Source organism: Prunus persica, chromosome G3, assembly GCF_000346465.2.
Source record: "Prunus persica cultivar Lovell chromosome G3, Prunus_persica_NCBIv2, whole genome shotgun sequence".
Taxonomy (NCBI): domain Eukaryota; kingdom Viridiplantae; phylum Streptophyta; class Magnoliopsida; order Rosales; family Rosaceae; genus Prunus; species Prunus persica.
The window spans coordinates 22451048-22468930 of NC_034011.1; the positions used below are offsets into that span (position 1 = coordinate 22451048).

A 17883-nucleotide genomic window follows, 5' to 3' on the forward strand; every position below is an offset into this window, starting at 1 on the left:
CATCAGTTTAATGTACAGGTGGCACATATGACACTTTACACGTTGGCAAGTATACAATTCACACACGTTGGCAGAAAAATGTATACTTGACAGTTGGCACAGCTATGTACTTTACAAGTTGCTGTATACGTGTGTAAGTCGCGTATGACTGCCTCCATTTGCCACAGAACTGACAGTTGATGCAGTTGACAGTTTTGTGCATACTTTCTCCTACGTTGTATGAAGAAACACGTACATTAATTGCTTTGTTGGGGAGTTACGGTAGATTTTCCAGCTCTCCAATTTACAGCTGACAGCCCCAACGGCCCACACGTCGCACAGTGAAATATGCTGGCCTACAGCATTTGTCTTTCCTCAGATGGTTTCTGATTCATTGGGCTAATTCCAAACCTCTAGGCGCCGTCCAAATATGATAACTATTTGTGACATACAGTACCTGCTCTTCCCTTCTCTCCTTCCGTAGGGTTTGTCCACATTTTTTGTGTGTTTTAAACACAATCCGCGGATAAGGTATGAATTTCTTTTTATTTATTAGTTTATTTTTTTTAGTGTAAGCGATTGGGGGGTTTTTGTACATATTTGTACAATATGTCATGTTAAAATAGGGTTATTCATAAAAAGTTTTTACACAAATATTCATTGGATGTTTGGGAGTTTCGAACCTCTACCGACATGTGGGGAGGTGGAAGAGTTCAACCAACTGAATTATACCCACTAGCTAAGGTATGAAATTTTTGGTATTCTTGCCCTATTGATATTGTGCTTGCAAGCATTTTTTTTCCTTTGGAAATTTGGAAAACCAATTTCTTTTTAATAGAGGCTAAAGAGCCACTCAGAGCCTTATTTTAACAAATTAAAGGCTATTAACGGTATGATTTAGAAGTATACGACTTGAAACAAGAAGTTAAGTCTTTAATATTGCAAAATTTAGCTATTTTTCATAATGTTATTTTCTTTATTTTTATAATTTTGTGGGGAAATAAACTATTACGTACTATTCACATCCTCAAGCAACCAAGTTGAGGTGTTGAACAGGTTTCATAGAAATACCACAGGTAAGAAAAATTAATCATGCTTTGAAGTATCGCCAATCTCTGTTTTCTTCTTTAAAAAAAAAGGTTGTGATTCCTAGAGAATAATTTTTTTTAAACACTTAAACCAAAACCTTAGCTCCAAAATAATATTAAAACAAAAACAAAAACTATTAAATTGCACGAAATTCACTAAAACCTTAGAGCATCTCCAAGGGAGATGTCAAATACCAAACATCAAATTTAAATTTGATGGCTGATGTGGCAATTTGACATTTACATACTTTTACACTCCACCCGATATGTCAAATAAATAATTATTGTAACAGTCAAATCATTTAAGAAAAAAATAAAAAATAAAAAAGGAAAATAATAAATGAAAGTAATAGCCAGCTGTCTTTAAAAAATAATAAAATATTCATTTGACATCTTGCTTTTGGGATATTAAAAATAACATATCAACCTCTAGCCTTCATTCCACATCAGCTTTGACACATCGGTTGGAGTGATGTGAGATGTTATTTCTAACTGTTAAATATTTATGTGGCACGTTTGACACATCGGTTGGAGATGCTCTTAGAAGGCTATTTTCACCTAACAGAATCCACTGCTAGAAGAAGCTCAATTGCGCTTGTCAATCTGCTGCATGCTAGTTATTCTACAATAATTATATATGTGCTGAACAAAAGGAAGTCTATCTGCCTACTACCAAACTAATGGTGATTACATAATTGTTGGAAAAAATGGGAGATGTTTGAGGAGAAGAAGCAATAGCAACGGAATTCCTATGAGCTGATGAAAAAGCAGGTTCTTTGGAGGGTGGAAGTGATGCAGCTTCGTTGCCCAGCAGCATACTAATCAGAGAAGACATTGTTGGCCAATCGGCTGGTGCTTCTTGAACACACAAAAACCCTACATGGATACACCTTAGAGCTTCATGAGGGTCACGTGCTTCCCTTACTGATTCATCAATTACCTCAATTCCTCTGCCTTCTCTCCACATTCCCATGCCTAATTAAGATTTCATTAACATATATATAAACCCATCAATTAATTAGACTTGAAGGACCATTCACTTTAATTGCAAACTTGAAAGGATTAAAAACATATACATACTAGCTAGAATAATTTATAGTTTATATATACTTACCCAACCAGCAAGCGTTAGCGTAGGATCAAAACGATGAAAAGAAGAATTCCTTTTTCCACTAACAATCTCCAAAATCAACACTCCAAAGCTGAATCCATCCGATTTCTCAGAAAAATTGCCTAAAAGTGCATACTCAGGTGACATGTAGCCGCTGCGCATGAATTATAATGGTAGACAAAGCAACAACAATTAATGACTAATATTTTGCATCATCAGGTTAAGTACATGAATAATGCAAAAGCATGTGCTATATACTTCTACTTACTATGTCCTAACAACCCTGTCGGTATTTGCTTCAGTTTGGTTCATCCCAAAAATCCTTGCCATTCCAAAATCTGAAATTTTGGGGTTCATGTCTCCATCCAGCAGTATATTGCTTGCTTTTAGGTCCCTGTGAATGATTCTCAATCTGGAATACTTGTGGATTTAAAGTACTCCTTGAGCAATGCCTTCTATGATTCGAAACCGTTTACCCCAATCCAATTTTATCTTTTCATATGGATCTGAATAAACAATACATTTAAAAAGATGTTGCAAAAATTAGCTAATCAAATTTGATGTCCAGGAAAACAATAACATCATTGGCAAATTGGCATTCCTATGAGTTGAAAAAGCACACTCTTTTGGAGGGTAGAGGTAAACGTAGCTTCAATGCCATGCAGCATTAGAATTACGTACGTCGATCGGCTGGATCTTCTTGTACACACAAAAGCCCACATGGATACACCCCAAAGCTTCATGAGAGAAGCATATTTCCCTCACTGATGCACAGTGGCAGATCTAAAAAATTTTCAAGAGATGTGTAACATGTAAAATGCTAAATGCTCATAAAAAAAATTCATATCAAATCATCGCTAGCCTAGCAAAATTCATATCAATTAATCAATTAATCTGATGAGAAAATCAATATAAATTAATTCAAATAAAATAAAATCAATTAATCTAATAAAAATGCATATCAAATTATCAATTAAACAAACAAATCAAAATGCATACCTCAAAAGACTTTACTTATCTCAAACCCTAGTCATTAAGAGAGAGAGAGAGAGAGAGAAAGCTTTAGATTTTGGGGGGGTTTCCCCTGAATTCCGTTGGATCTACAATATTCTTAGGGTTTAGGGTGGACCTATGTCAATCTATTGTTCCTTTGGCAGATCTATTATAATTAGGACAAAGGTTTTCTGCGATTTTTTTCTCTGAACTATTTGCATATTGTTAATTTAGCCCCTTAACAATTTTTTCAGTAAATTAAGGACACAAACTTTTTAAAAATTGCCAATTGAGGGCGTTGGTCAATTTTTTTCAAATTTCCGTCCAACTTTCTCTCTTTTTCTTTTGATTTTTAACTTTTAATGAATTTTGTTTTTAAATTTTTATTTAAAGTATTGAATTTTTATTAATTTTTTGTTCCCGTGGAAGTACATTAAAAAATGGGTCCCACTTATGACACGAAAGCATTTAATAGATTCACTAACGGTTTAGATAACGAAGAGGGTAAATTGTAGATTTTCCGTCAATCTGAGTATGTAATTGTAAATGTCCCCAAAAAAGGATATTCTGTAATTTATTCTATTGTTGTATTGATTCGATTATATATATAAAGCATATTTGACTAGTCAACTAAAACGAAGATGACTAGTCAACAGTTCTGCAATGTGCTGAAGATAAGGAACAGACAAGCTAATCAATCAATTGAGCAAAGGCCAATGGACTACCTAAGTGTGACCTGTTTCTGAAAGTCCAAGGCCTTGGTGAGTATATCTGCTAGCTGTTTCACAGAGGGAACAAATTCCAAAGATAGAATTTTGTCTTCCACAAGATCTCTAATAAAATGGTCCCTAATGTCTATATGCTTAGTCTTAGAGTGTTGAACAGGATTTTTAGAAATATCTATACCACTCATGTTGTCACAATAGATTAGAAAGCATGATTGAGCAAGACCATAGTCTTCCAACATTTGTCTCATCCAAAGGAGTTGAGTGCAGCAACTCCCAGCTATAACATACTCTGCTTCAGCAATGAATAAAGAGATAGATTTCTATTTTTTGCTATGCCAAGCAACAAGGTTGTTGCCTACATAAAAGACCCTCCCGGAAGTGCTTTTCCTACCATTACTACAACCTGCCTAATCGGCATCACTATACCCAACAAGATTGACACAAGTGTCATAATGTAACACCCCGACCCCAAATTTAACCCTCATTTAATTATTTAATTATTTAAGGGTATTTTAGTCATATTTTTAACCGGAGAGAGTTTGAGACCACGACTTGTATTTTTGGATAGGTGATACTGAGACGAGTTCATAGACACGTAGTGGGCTCGAATCGGAGTTGTAACGAGAGAGATATGGTCAAAAGAAACCCAGTGGCATAATCGTAAATATTTCGAAATAGGATTTTTTTATAAAAATCTGATTCTCTCTCTCTCTCTCTCTCTCTCCTCTCCCTCGCGCGCGACAGCCGGCCACGTTTTGGCCGGCCGTGCTCTCCTCCGGCCACCAATGACGACGGGACCGGTACCAAAATGACCAGGCCGTCGTCCTCTTCCTAACCCAGCCACCTCCCGCCGCCAGCCGCCGTGGATTTGCCGGAATTTGGAGCTGAAGCGGCCGACGTCGTCCAAACTTCAAAGTCGCCGATCTCCCTCCTCCGGCCACCAATTCCGTCGACCCAGTATGGATTTTGAACCTCTCGAGCTGTTCTAGCTGCCTGTTGGTTGGGTTTTGATCGATTCGATCTCTAGATCACTCGATGTTCGAATTGAAAATCGGCCGAAACTTCGGCCGCCGTGATTGGCCATTTCCGGCCACTTTTTGGGGTAGGTCCAAGAACAAAAGTGGCTCCAAATAGGGTGTTATACCTAGGGTAGGAGTTTGGAGCCGTGGTTTTAAGATTTTCCGGTGAAGCGTTATCGCTTTGGGCACCCACGCGCTGCCGGCGCGTGCGGCGGCGCGTGGGCACTGTAGAAAAAGTAGCGATGTGTTCCGATGAGATCCTTAGGTTGTCACGAGTGCGTAGGATTTCGCGGATCTCAATTCAGACGTCGTTTGACTATCGAACGGATATTCGCATATTACGCGTTATCCGGGTTCGATAGGTTGGGACCGTTGGATGGTCCCAAATTTAATCTATGTTGATCTAGGTATTTCTAGGATCGTGTAGGATTTCACGGATCATGAATCGGAGCCCCGGATGTTCCGAATAATAATTTTAAAGTTTATATTTTATATTAATTGTCAGATCGTGCGATCGTGAACAATCCGACCGTCCGATCTGAACCAAACTCTCAGGACAAGTGTCCTATACCTGGTAGAACCCATAGGGACTTCCGGATCGAAAATTGGAGGTCTTGGGTTCCCGCAGGCCCGTTTGACCAGGGTTAGAGTAGTTTGACCCTTGGTTGACCGTGAGCCACCCGGAGTAATCTCACCTCTCCAGGGGAGATTATCGGGTGCTAGACTATTGTGGAGGGTTACACAATATTAGAATTAATTTATATAATTATAAACATATATAGTTGTACAAGGGTACAACAGAGTCTAGAATGTCAGTTTGGAGTGCTATACGCACTACTTTAGGTACCTCCTCGGATTTTAGATTCGCTACAAGCACCATCAAGTGAAAGTTAGGTCCCGCGTGGCGTAGGTTATCCGGCGTTGGGACAGACCCCATACGTGGCGTTGGTTGTACCGGCGTATGGGGAGATTTGCAATATGATGTTCAGGTCTCACGTGACGTAGGTTATCCGGCGTTGAGACAGGCCCCGTACGTGGCGGTGGTTGTACCGGCGTACGGGGAGATTATGTGATATGATGTTGAGGTCCCGCGTGGCGTAGGTTATCCGGCGTTGGGACAGGCCCCATACGTGGCGTTGGTTGTACCGGCGTATGGGGAGTTATGTGATATGATGTGCAGGTCTCACGTGGCGTAGGTTATCCGGCGTTGAGATAGACCCCATACGTGGCGTTGGTTGTACCGGTGTATGGGGAGATATAATGATAGTATGGCATGGTCGCACGTGGCGTAGGTTATCCGGCGTGTTGACAGGCCCCATACGTGGCGTTGGTTGTACCGGCGTATGAGGAGAATATGTGAAATACAGAGAAAGGAAATAAGGTATCACCGATGTGTGGAATTGGGTTTTAGGGAAGAACTACGTGTGGCTTGATCCCTCAAGGAGGGTACGTAGGCAGCCTAAGGTTATTGGGTGCAGCCGCAGACTAGATATTAGTCATAAATTATAATTGAATTGTTTGGTAGTTGTTTGAGAATTATTGGAAGGCCGAAGGCCATTTATGAGAATTTGCATGAAATTATATTGTGCATGCTGCCAGTTGGGAATATTAAATGTGTTTTTATGCATGTTGAAATTTTGGGAAATGTCCAATTTATAGGGGAGACTCTGCCGAAATTTCGGCAGGAAGTCTCGGTTTTTAGTAAGTGGGCCTGGCATCGGGGTGATGTCAGGAATTCCAAAGGGTTCGTCTCGGGTTTTGAGAAAATTCGGGGCGGGTCCTTAAACATAAGTATACTACAACCCAAACTCAAAAGTTCTACTCACATATTTTATGATTCTTTTGACAGCCAACAAATGAGACTCTTTGGGATCACTTTGGAACCTAGCACAAAACTCCTACACTATAGGAAATGTCAGGTCTACTTACAGTCAAGTATAGAAGGCTTCCTATCTTGCTTCTATAGAAAGTTTTCAACAGGGACAGATGAGCTGAGATTCTGAGGTTGATTATGACAAGTTGACAGGTCAACTGGAACAGAATTGTCAAGAGTTGACTGGTCAACCGATTTGCTAAAGGTTGACAGGTCAACCACTAGATCCAGACCTGGAGATTCTCCCTAAAGCATAGAAGATAAAAGACCATCCTCATCTCATGCCGTCTCAATGGAGGCAGCAAAGTCATCAATATTGACATGATGGTTCCGGTCCTATAATTGTATGCTATATAGGCTCAGCTTGAAGTGGAATACCCAAGAAAAATTCCTTTCTCACTTTTAGAGTCAAACTTAGCAAGGTGTTCCCAATCTCTTAAGATAAAACATGTGCTACCAAAGACTCTAAAATAAGACACATTGGGTTTCTTACCTTTCCAAAGCACATAGGGAGTTTGTTTGGCACCATACCTCAAAAACTCCCTGTTTGAGATGTAAACCCAAAGAATGTTTAGCAAAATTTTTGTTATTGAGCATCACCCTAGCCATCTCAACAAGAACTCTATTTTTTTTTTCTCTCAACAACACCATTTTGTTGAGGTGTAATAGGTGCAAAGAACTCATGCTTAATTCTTATCACCTCACAAAATTTCAGAAGCTGAGAATTCTCAAACTCAGAACCATGATCTGTTCTAATTCTAACAAGAGGCAGATGACTAGTCATCTTAACTTTTTGTAAAAGATGGTAGACAGATTTAAACCTTTGAAAGGTTTCTGATTTTTCAAGCAAGAGTGAGACCTAAATAAACCCAAAGAAGTCATCTACAATGGATATGATGTATTCCTTGCCACCAAGGGAAAATGTTTGGACAAGACCAACAAGATAAATGTGAATAAGTTCAAAAGAACATGAAATTTTGTTGATCACCCAAGATTCAAAGCACTGTGAGAGAGATGATTGAAAGATATGCATGCAATGACCACATTTAAAAATAATAAAACAAAAGAACAAGGTGCAAATGCATGACAATGTATCTAGACTCCATGAAGCACACACAAATAAGAGAATGGTCTAGATACATAAAATAAAGAAACTAGTCACCAACATGAGGAAGAACATGGTCTTCCTTCTTGATCCAAACTTGCTTCACTTTTGAGACTTTATGAGGCAAAGGGATAACCTTAGGAATTTTGACAACTTTATAAAGAAGATCATTCACTTGAGTTTGAAGTGAGTCATCATTTACTTTCTTGAAATGAACAAAAGGCTTTTGCTCAAAATTCCTAAAATCAAAACACTTTGGTCTAATGTATCCTAATGTGCCACAATGATGGCATATAGGAATGAACCTTTTTGGTTGAAGGAAACCAAATTTTGCAAGTGAAGAATGTTTATCTCTTGTACAAACCACAGACTTTACAGTTGCATACCCCTTAAAAGATGACACATGAGTCTTAAACTCACTTTCTTGGGAAACTTGAGACTCAATCCTAAGGATATGACACCTAGGTCGAATGTGTCCTTTCACACCACAATGGTGGCAGGTAGGCACAAATTTGGATTGTGGAAGAGACAACTTTCCCTTAGAAACAATATTCATGGAATCAAAACCCAAGTTGAGACCATGAACAAATTTTGGAGCTTCTTGAGTTGACACATCTTTGACAAAGATTGTCTTAAATGATGAAGGTGTAGAAGACTCATTTATATATCCTAAACCTCTTTTATCACCGAACAATTTTCCAAAATTGAGCATTTTATCAATCTTTTCAGCACCAATGGTTAAACCTTGAATCTTTTCTTTTTCCAACTTAAGTTCATGTTCCAATCTTATATTTTCAAATTGTAAAGCATCAAAAGATTCAGATTGTTTAACCATGTTGTTTTCAAGTGATTTTATCATCCCAAACAAGTTTTGAACCTCAATGTCTTTCTCAAATAACATCCATTGCAAATCAGAATTTTCAACCACAAACTTATCATGCACGACAACATTTTCATGCTCAACTAATGACTTTTCAAACTCAAATAAAATCAGTCTATGAAGAAAGAAGGATTTGTCATTTTCAAGTACATTCAACTTCTTAATCAAATCAGAATTTTCTTTTTCAAAAGTGCTAACTTTATGATACAATTCATACATGTCAACTTCATTCTCATACAAGCTATCACTCAACTTCTTTTTGGCCATTTTGAGAGTTTCATTCAGTTCATCAAGTTCCTTGACCTTTTCTTCCATCATGAGATTATGTTCTTTGAAATTACAGGTTTCATTGAAAAGCATATCATACTTTTCACATAGTTCCCTGTATGACTGGTCATCTTGTTCCTTGTATGACTGGTCATCTTGTTCTCTATATGGCTGGTCATTTTGCATATCATCTCTAGACACAGATTCTTTCTTAACTACATGAACTCTAGCAAGGCTAGAGTTATGAACATAACCAACAAGGGCAAAATTATTTGCCTCTTCATAAGATGAAGTGATATAGTTATTGGAATCATCACTACCATTATCACTCCATTGTGCAATAATTGACTCTTCTCTCCCATTAAACTTTGTCTTGTGGTTATTTGCACATTCCATATCAATGTGACCAGTACCACCACATAGATAGCACTTTACAAGACCTTTCAAACTTTTGTCTTCCATAAAGCCATAAGAGTCCAAAACATTCATCTCCTTAAAAACATTGTCTTGAGACACACATGTAGACAAACTAGGAAGATTCTGACAATTCCTAGTGACTTTGGTTTTATCTTTGACAACGCTTCTATAATTCTTAACAAACAAGGCAAGCTCATCATGAATGCAAGGAGCAATTTGATCCATTTTTATGTTTGCACACCTAATACCAACTAGCACCTAAAGGATCTCTCTATTTATGTTAAGAGCTGGTGCTCTGATATCAATTGAAAATGGTACTTAGGTGACGAGGGGTAAATTTAAAAGATATTCAATCAAGAACACAACAACCTTCACACACTCTAGACCTTGACCAAATACTCTTATGACTAGTCAACTGTTAGATATGAATTATACCAAACAATAACATACACAGAGCATACCAAGATGTACCTGCAGGCCTAGAGAATTAGTAGTGACAACCTAGGCACTCAGAAGGACCCATCAATCTAGGCATCCTCTGTGCTAGCAACAACTATGGTGAAAGTGTGTGAAGACAACATAATCAAGCAAACACCAAACAGCAGAAATAGATGACTAGTCAACCGCACAAATTCAGATGACTAGTCAACTATCAAGAACACAAACCCAGAAAATTTACAGAGATGGAAACCAGAAATTGTTCACCCAGAAACCCACCATTGGGAAAAACTTGGGGTCATCAACCGACCAGGCAATCCACTAAGCAAAAAAGATTCTTACAAAGAACACTAGCAAGCTCAAGAAATTCCTAGGTCTATTTAGGAAGATGAGCTATACCTCCTTTGTGCAATCTTCTTCTCCAACTTAGCAAAGCTTGAAGCTCAGTTCTTCACGACAATGGCAGCTCCTTCTTCAGCTCATTCATCCCATGGCACCAGCTTGCAAGCTCTAACTCAGACAGAAATGAAATTTGGATTCATGGAGAAAATGACCAATTTCTTCAAGAAACCATACTCTTGAAGAAATCAATCTTGAATCTGACCTAGATGTATATGATAGAGTGTTTGATCTAGCAAGATGAAGTTTTCATATTTCAAATGCAGTTTTCAAAAAGAAACAATTTGGAAAACTCAAAGATGAAAAATATGAAGGTTACTCATAAGGAAGAAGGAGCGAAAGTTTTCTATGAAACTTTCCAAAACCTATCCCCAAAAGTGACGGCTTCCCAAAGAGGAATCGCAAGGCCTTTACAGACCAAAAATTTTCTTAGGTCAGAATCCCATGTGGCAGCCAAGAGAGAGAAAAAGGAATAGAACAAAAAAGTTGGTTATCAAGCTGGAGAGGAAGGATGACTAGTCGTCCAAGAAACAGATGACTAGTCATCATTTTATGAAAAACAGTATAATGCAATGTTATGCAATGCACAATTTACCTTTGCCAATTTGCATGAACCTCCATATGATAGTTGTTAGTTAAGAACACCTAGAGAAGCTATTCTCAATCTAAACTTGAGCTTGATAAATAACAATAGAAATCCTATTACAAAGTTGTTAAGGGAAGCCAAAAGAAAAACCCAAAATGCATACATTAACACATGAGTGTCACATGCTTCCCTTACTGATTCATCAATCACCTCCATTCCTCTGCCTTCTTTCCACAATTCCCATGCCTAATTAAGATTTCATTAGGACCATTCACTTTAATTGCAAACTTGAAAGGATTAAAAACACAAGGACGACATATACATACTAGCTAGAATAATTTCTAGTTTATATATACTTACCCAACCAGCAAGCGTTAGCGTAGGATCAAAACGATGAAAAGAAGAATTCCTCTTTCCACTTACAATCTCCAAAATCAACACTCCAAAGCTGAACACATCCGATTTCTCAGAAAAATTACCTAAGAGTGCATACTCAGGTGACATGTAGCCGCTGCACATGAATTATAATGGTAGACAAAGTAAGCAACAACAATTAAAGACAAACATTTTGCATCATCAGGTTTAGTACATGAATAATGCAAAAACATGTGCTATTTATGTCTACTTACTATGTCCCAACAACCTTGTCGGTATTTGCTTCAGTTTGGTTCATCCCAAAAATCCTTGCCATTCCAAAATCTGAAATTTTTGGGTTCATTTCTCCATCCAACAGTATATTACTTGCTTTTAGGTCCCTGTGAATGATTCTCAATCTGGAATACTTGTGGATATAAAGTACTCCTTGAGCAATGCCTTCTATGATTCGAAACCGTTTACCCCAATCCAATTTTATCTTTTCATATGGATCTGAATAAACAATACATTTAAAAAGATGTTGCAAAAATTAGCTAATCAAATTTGATGTCCAGGAAAACAATAACATCAAAGAATATCTCAAAGGTGATGAACATGTATATACCAAACACAAGTTTGTCCAAACTTCGATTGGGCATGTATTCATAAATCAGTATCATTTCCTCCTCTTCATTACAGCAACCCAAGAGCCTAACAAGATTGGTATGTTGGAGCTTGGCTATAAGCTTCAACTCATTCATGAACTCCTCATGTCCTTTCCCTGACTTCTTCGACAACCTTTTTATGGCTACTTCTTCATTTTCAGGCAAAATCCCCTGCAGATAAAGATATTAATGGAATTTTTTTTAAAGAGAAGTCGACAAATTTAGTATCATATTTATGAAGAACAATGTAATTGAGGAAGTTTCACCTTATAAACGGGGCCAAATCCTCCCTCTCCAAGTTTATTAGCTTCAGAGAAGTTGTTTGTTGCAGCTAGTATACTCTTTAAACCCGAAAGTGGTAGTTCTGTACCATCCTTTCCACTTCCAGCACTACCATTATCTTCATTTCTAGAAATTCTCTTCCATAAAAGATATCCAACAATTGCTGCAAGCAATCCTGTTGTTGCTGAGACAATTGCAATTGCAATTACAGCCCACCGCTTCTTGAAGAAATTTTTAGCATGACCCTTACCACCTGCAAAGAAAAGAATGAAAAGGATCCAAGTTAGTAATTATGGTAACTTTCTAGCCAAAAGAAATGATTTGGCTTGTTTTTAATAATGAAAAAAGAAACAAAATTAATTGACATGCCTTGAAAATCATTGGAGCCATGCCTTGAAAAAGAAATGATTTGATTCTCACTCTTACTCTTTTTATTTTCTAACACAACAGCATGTTCTGGTATTTTTAACAACTCAAGCTTGGAAAACCCTTCTCTGTTTCTACCACATGTCAATGCATTTTCCCTAACACATTCACCAGTCCAATCCCCCAGCTCACTCCATGTTTTACTGTCATCCTGCCACAACAGCAGGACAAACAGCCCATTTGGGTTCAACACAGACCTCAATTTCACTAAGCTATCCGAGACGCCATAAGTAAAATAAACCTCATCAGTATGATCATCAAACTCAACATTGAAAGAGAGGACCAAGAAGGTTGCACTGGGATTTTTAAAGGCTATTGATTTGGACTCATGGCCAGTCAATAGACAGCACTTCTCCAGTAGGGACCAGTGTTTTCCTTCCAGACAACAACCTGGGCAGGCAATTGAAGATCAATGCCGAGGGAGAACTTCCCTGGTTTCGGATCGTCAACTGCTGCCCAGGATGTAAGGCGCCTCTGCTGGTCAGTCCTCTTGTTAAGGCTAATCATCATGCTGGGCAACAATGTGTCTGAGGGATGATCAAAGCTCTGCCACAAAGGGTCTTTTGTTTGATCTTTTCCAAATCCTAGGACAAGGTTTCCAGTGTCCATTAGCAACCCAATTGTGGCATTCGTTGCAGAAGCAGGGAGGGATGCATTTGAAGACCAGATGAGTGCTTTTCTTGTCTTTCCATCCAACACCACTAGATTTCCATCACTGCCCAGCAGAAAGACACCTGGAGAATCAAGTGGGGTTTCTCTGTTGGCAACCCACACAATTGGTGGGTTTGGGATTGTATTGTACCAAATGCCAAGGAAGTATTTGTACAATTTTCAGGACTGAAGAAGCCCAGTGCAAAGTTTCCAGTGGGAGAAATCAAGGTCTGGTTTGCACTGATTGATTTGCCTGGGACTAATAAGTTGTGTGTGCTGGTACAAAAGGAAAATGGCAGCTTAGGAGAGAACACTAGTAATGTCAGAACACAAGCAATGAGCCTCCCCATTCTGAGAGACAAAGGAAGAAACAAGGAGACGACCGGCAGAGGCTCAAACAGCGCAGAATGACAAAGTTTGTACCTCAAGGCTTAAATTCGACAGTGCCTAAGACATAGTGTTCATTTATTTATACCCCATCAACTCACTGACCTGCCACGTTTTCTTCGTTAAGCACATGCCACGCTGGTGCCTAAAATTGACGATTATTTTTTCTATTTAAACCCTCAATTCTCTTTGTTGACCTCATATTATAAGTTTCCCTCAACTTGTGTAATTCAAATTTTTACATTTTTAAGAAAACCCTATCATCTTCCCAAAATACCCCTAAATACACAACCGGCAAAAAAATAAAAAATAAAAAACTCACCAACCTCACACCCACCCCACACCCCACGCCCCGCAAAAACTTAACATGCATATTAGTATTTTATTTATTTATTATTATTTGCATTTCAAAATGGTTTTGATTTTGTTTACCTCTGCATATATGATCAAATATCTTATCAAAAATTGCATTCATGTGCGGAAATTGGTTGTTGTATCTCTATGCATTTTGCAGCACCTAGCAGAAACAATCATTTTATTATTCCTGTGAAATCAGCATGAAATTGTTAGTGTCGTGACCAAAGCTAGGAAGAATGTGGAGAAATTCAAAGTAGGTGATCGTGTAGGAAATGGGGTGTAGGTTTCCTGCATGAAATGTGAGACCTGCGAGTCTGGGACCAAGACTTGGAGAACTACTGCCCTCGAGCAATATTTACCTATAACTCATACGATCAGGACTGAATAAAAGTCTTTGATCATAGCATTCTCAATAATTCTGGAAGGAGTCCCAAATCAAGAAATAATCTCACATTATGTACCTCAATTGACGACCCACAAGCCACTATTTGCATATCTTATTTAGGGTTTGTAAAAAGAAGATGAGAGTGTAGGTTTCTTGGATTGAAAGAGAAGAGTAATCTGACAATATGGTCTATAGGAGTTTGTATGTTTCTAAAACTTAATATGAAGAGTGGTAGGGTGTGTATATAGATATACTAAGAATTAAGTTGGATGACCTTTTTTGTCCTTTTATACAAAAATAAAATTTAAGCTCTTAATGATTTAAAAAAAAGAATTCGGGTGAACAAATAAAAGTGTAAGGTTTAAATAGAAAAACTCAAAAAAAGTGTAGTCTTGAACTAGACTAAACCAAACAGTAATTGATTAAACCGGCTAAATCAAATCAAATCAAGCGGTTTGATTCATGTTTTATATTAAAAGGTATAATTTTGAATTGAACCAAACAAAACCGCAATTAATTTGATATGATTCGGGTATACTGCTAGTTTATTATTTATTTATCAAATAGTGATATCCATTAGAAAACTTTAGCAATACATGAAAGACGTGTACGAAACATGAATTCATCTCAACATGACTGCAAAACCAATAACCCGAAAGAGGAAAACTACATGAAACAAAATCCACATAAACAACTGAACCACTCAAATCATCAAAATCCGCATAACTCGTATTCAAACCCACACAGCCCAAAAACAAACAAAAGTCTAAATTAAACCACAAACTTAAATCATGACTACCATACCACCATGGATACCATAGAACAAAGGGTAGATCTCAGGAAGAAAACCTCCAACGATCCAGTTAACAAAAGCAAGCGAATAATAAGAGTCACATAATAGTTAACAAAAGTCATGACTTGACAACTATATTGCTAGTTTGAGGCCTAATCTAAACCCAACCAAACCCTACTTAACTTAGGGTCAAGGTTCACCTGGGGTACCTTTGGATTATGTATTGTAATAACCACACTATGTCTAAAATGTATCAACACAGAAAATTGTTACCCGTAAAATATAAGGGTACATAGATTTCATCCTTGGAGAAAAGATTATTATTATTATTATTATTATTATTTTCATCTCCCTCATTAAAACTAAGTTTTGCAATGAATTTTGATTTTAGTCCTAATAAACACCACCCACACTATTTATGGGCCGGTTGGTCAGGTTACGACCCGATTGCATATTTTCATGTGAGGAGAGAATTGGTCCAGTCGAGATTATGCAGTTTTCTGCCCACCTTGCAATTTCTCCTTTCGGAGGAGGCTGTAGTTCGTAAATAGACAATTAAACAAGAAGTGTAAAAACGAAAAAACCATACGGAAATAGATATAAATTTTCTATTATTTAATAATCTTTATTATTTTCAGTAATTTCACAGAAAGCTAGATGCAGTTCAAAAAATTTATTAACACATGGTGAGGGAAGAATGGTAAATGGGCTGTCTCATAATTTATTGCGACAAGATGAGCTGAGGCCACCGTCAACTTTCATCAATAATATATATATATATACTCAAACAGTCCAGAAACAACTCAAACAGTCCAGACCAGTCCAGACACAACTCAAACAGTCCAGACCAGACACATTTACCGCAGCCTCTGCGTTTATATACTCAAACAGTCCAGACCAGACACATTTACGACAGCCTCTGCGTTTACCCACACTATGTCTAAAATGTATCAACACAGAAAATTGTTACCCGTAAAATATAAGGGTACATAGATTTCATCCTTGGAGAAAAGATTATTATTATTATTATTTTCATCTCCCTCATTAAAACTAAGTTTTGCAATGAATTTTGATTTTAGTCCTAATAAACACCACCCACACTATTTATGGGCCGGTTGGTCATGTTACGACCCGATTGCATATTTTCATGTGAGGAGAGAATTGGTCCAGTCGAGATTATGCAGTTTTCTGCCCACCTTGCAATTTCTCCTTTCGGAGGAGGCTGTAGTCCGTAAATAGACAATTAAACAAGAAGTGTAAAAACGGAAAAACCATACGGAAATAGATATAAATTTTCTATTATTTAATAATCTTTATGATTTTCAGTAATTTCACAGAAAGCTAGATGCAGTTCAAAAAATTTATTAACACATGGTGAGGGAAGAATGGTAAATGGGCTGTCTCATAATTTATTGCGACAAGATGAGCTGAGGCCACCGTCAACTTTCATCAATAATATATATATATATATATATATATATATATATATACTCAAACAGTCCAGACACAACTCAAACAGTCCAGACCAGTCCAGACACAACTCAAACAGTCTAGACCAATCTCTTTATAGGTTAGACTATCGCTTGTATTAAAAAAAATATATAAGTAACTTAAAATCCCACTACTGATGACTGCTGGGATATAATTATTAAGAAATATAAACCCACTAAAATAAGTGAAAATTTCATTTAATTGGTCATAGATAAGTAATATAAAAAGATCTATCATTTAATTTCAATATGACTGCAAAAAAAAAAAAGCAACAATCTGAAAGGGGAAACTGCATTGGACAAAATCCAACCAACTCAAATCACCAAAATCTATCATAGCCCATATCCAAACTCACACACCCCAAAACAAGCAAAATCCTAAATTAAACCACAAACCTAAATAATGACTACCATACCACCACGGATCGAAGTCCCGCCACCATAGAACAAAGGGTAGATCTCAGGAAGAATTAACTTCCAATTATCCAACTGCACATATAAAAGCAAATAATAGTCGCATAATAGTTAACAAAAGTCCTTATTTGACAACTATATTGCTAGTTTGAGGCCTAAATTGAACCCAACTGAACGGTACTTAACTTCGGATCAAGCTGCTGTAAATGTCTCTTTACATTGTTATTATCCATAAAATTATTTTTTTCATCCCCCTCATTGAAACTAATAAGTTTTGCAATGAATTTTGATTTTAGTCCTAATACACCACCACCCACGCTATATATGGGTGGGTTGGTCAGGTTATTACGACCCGATTGCATATTTTCATGTGAGGAGAAAACTGGTCCAGTCGAGATTATGCAATTTTCTGCCCACCTTGCACTTTCTCCTTTTCTCCTTCGGAGGAGGCAATTTTCTGTAGATAGACAATTAAACAAGATGTGTAAATACGGAAAAACCATATGGAAATAGATATCTTTTGATCGTCAACTTCATCGATATATATATATTGCGTGGCTTCTGCACATATAAATTTTACCAATGTAAAAGCCATGGCTTCTGCTTTTATATTCTCAAACAGTTCAATGTAAAGAGACATTTACAGCAGCTTCCGTTTCTTCTTGGTCAGTCAAAGACAAAAATACAGGAGAGACATAGATTCATTTGGATATACGTACTGCGATTTAAAAACTAAATTCCTGGACATTGATTCCATTCAAATGAAACAAGGATCATGTTCTAGAAGATTAATGTT

At 37.4% G+C, this 17883-nt stretch overlaps 1 pseudogene; it reads right to left on the reverse strand.

The window, feature by feature from the left end:
* LOC18783361 lies at positions 1726 to 13611 on the reverse strand (annotated as a pseudogene).